The sequence below is a fragment of the Pteropus vampyrus genome, unplaced genomic scaffold (genome assembly GCF_000151845.1).
Source record: "Pteropus vampyrus isolate Shadow unplaced genomic scaffold, Pvam_2.0 Scaffold497, whole genome shotgun sequence".
In the NCBI taxonomy this organism is placed as follows: Eukaryota; Metazoa; Chordata; class Mammalia; order Chiroptera; family Pteropodidae; genus Pteropus; species Pteropus vampyrus.
The window spans coordinates 776379-778853 of NW_011889278.1; the positions used below are offsets into that span (position 1 = coordinate 776379).

The 2475-nt window shown below is 33.5% G+C and overlaps 1 pseudogene; it reads left to right on the top strand.

Annotated features, from left to right (window-relative positions):
• Positions 1–2069: 2069 nt before the first annotated feature.
• LOC111732837 lies at positions 2070–2185 on the top strand (annotated as a pseudogene).
• The last annotated feature ends 290 nt before the right edge of the window (positions 2186–2475 follow it).

The window sequence follows — 2475 nt, forward strand, 5'->3', positions numbered from 1 at the left end:
ACTTCATAATCAGGTCCAGCTTTTTCTTTCAAAATCACAAACAAACATTTTGCTTTGGCCATGATCATCATAGTTCTAAGAAGGATATGCTTCTGTGTCTGGACTTCAATCCAGGTCATTAGAAATTTCTCCATGTCTGATACAGGCTCTTCTGGAATTTTTGTTAGTCTTATTATCTTCAATGAAGCAGATCCTTTAACATCTTCTGTCACTTTGTTCTTATTATTTAAGATTGTAGCTATGGTGGAATGGGACATGCCTGACTGGTGAGCAATAACCATCACTGATTTTCCACCTTCATAGCTCTTAATCACTTTTAATTTTGTTTCCAGGTCAATCACTTGACATGGCCTCTTACTGGAAACATTAGTAGTGAATTTAGTATGCTTATAGGCCATGATGAACGAAACAACACAAGATTAAATTACTCACAAGAGAAAATGATGCAATCAAGAGATGCCATAAACACGAGACGTAGGAGGCTGCTGCCAGTGTAATAGAGCATACTGTTTTACAGCAAACTATTTTTTATAAGAAGAAAGAGTACACTATAAAATAATAATAAAAAGCATAGTATAGTAAATACATAAACCAGTAACATAGTCATTTATTATCATTATGAAGTATTATATACTGTACATAATTATATCTACTATACTTCTATACAAATGGAAATGCAGTAGGTTTGTTTACATAAATGTCACCAAAAACACAGGAGTAAAGTGTTGTACTATGACGTTATGATGGTTCCAGTGTCACTCAGTGATAAGAATTTTTCAGCTCTATTATAATCTTATGGGATCACCCTCATATATGCAATCTGTTTTTGACTGAATCATTTTGCAGTGCATAACTATAAATTAATATAATGTGCCTGGCATATGTAGATACTCAGTAAATAGCAGCTACCATCATTGCTATAATTTTAGACATACTCTCATTTCTTTTGAGCATTCCCTTTCCATTCTCCAAAGAAATTCCACATCCCCTCAGTCAAATGGAGTTTAATAAAATATCTTTCTAACCCTTATCATGTATCCGCAGATAACTAATGAGAGTGTCTACATTCTTGACTTTTCCTGAAGGACACTAATTTCTTTTGCATGGCAACAAGGTGGGTTAAAAAAAGAACCAATCAAGTGGCCTTCTGTTTAATGAAGGAACTGGAGTCACACCAGCCTCCATATTGACCTAGACATGGTGGTCAAGACTAAAATGCGTATCCTTAAAACAGAGATTATCACATAGTTCAGAGTTGGGTTTGACTCCACTTCTTAATTTTATTTCTGTTCTTTCTATGGTTGCCCTTAAATCTTTAACATATGTTTTTTAGCAAATGCTATTTTCAATCTAACTCTTGATTTCCTCCAATTAGAAAAAGATCTTAGCATGGCTTTAACTCAAACAGTCTCCTCCCCTTATTGGGTTATTGAGGAAAATTGAGGAGCATACAGTCAATACTAGTTTGCATTTAGCAACATGCTTTTCTCTTTTATTTGCCTCCCACTTTCTCCATTTTGATTTAATTTGCTTCTTACTGAGGTAAATATATCAGCAGGTCTTTCAGCAGAAAGAATAATAAATAAATAATAATCTCTAGAAATAATAAACTGAATAATAAACTCTCAGTCTTTGTATATCTACATTTGTCTATATTTTAACACCCTTTCTTGACAATTTTAGCTAGAAGTAGAATCCCAGCATGTTTTCTCACACGACTTTGAAAAAATTGTTTAATTGATATCTCATATCTACTTCTATTGTGAGAATTCAATCATCAATAAAATTACTGAGAAAATAACAACAACCTGGCTTCTTTTTTCTGTTTTTTTTTTTATTATTATTATTATTCTCTAGATATGGATTTGTTTATAAAATCCTGCTGGCAACTTAATGTTGCTTGCTATATTTGAGGAACCATGTCTTTCTTCAATTCTAAAAACAAATTCAGCCATAATCTCTTAGACTAGAAACCCTTCTTGGGCATGGTTCCATAGTGTAGTGGTTAACACATCTGCTTTACACACAGAAGGTCCTGGGTTCACTCCCCAGAGGACCCACAGTCCATGGTCTATGGCTATGTCACCCTGAACAAGCCCAATGTCTGATCTCGGAAGCTAAGCAGAGTTGGGCCTGGTTAGTACTTAGATGGGAGACCACCTAGGAAGACCAGGTGCTGTAGGCATAAATAATAAATAATTCAAAAAATAATAATAAACCTGTCTCTATTCTCATCTACTACTTTTGTTAGATAAACATTGATGCTTTTAATTCTTTCTTCTGTGCCTCTAAATTTCTCTTCCATTTTTCCCATCTCCTTATTTCTCTAAACTGCATTCTGACTGATTCTGTTAGGTTTTAACAATTCAGAAAAATCTGTTTTAGGTAGATCTAATTACTGGTTAACCTATTTATTGAACTTTTTCATTATTCTGAATCTAAGTATTACACAAAATAAACTATAGTTTTAACCTA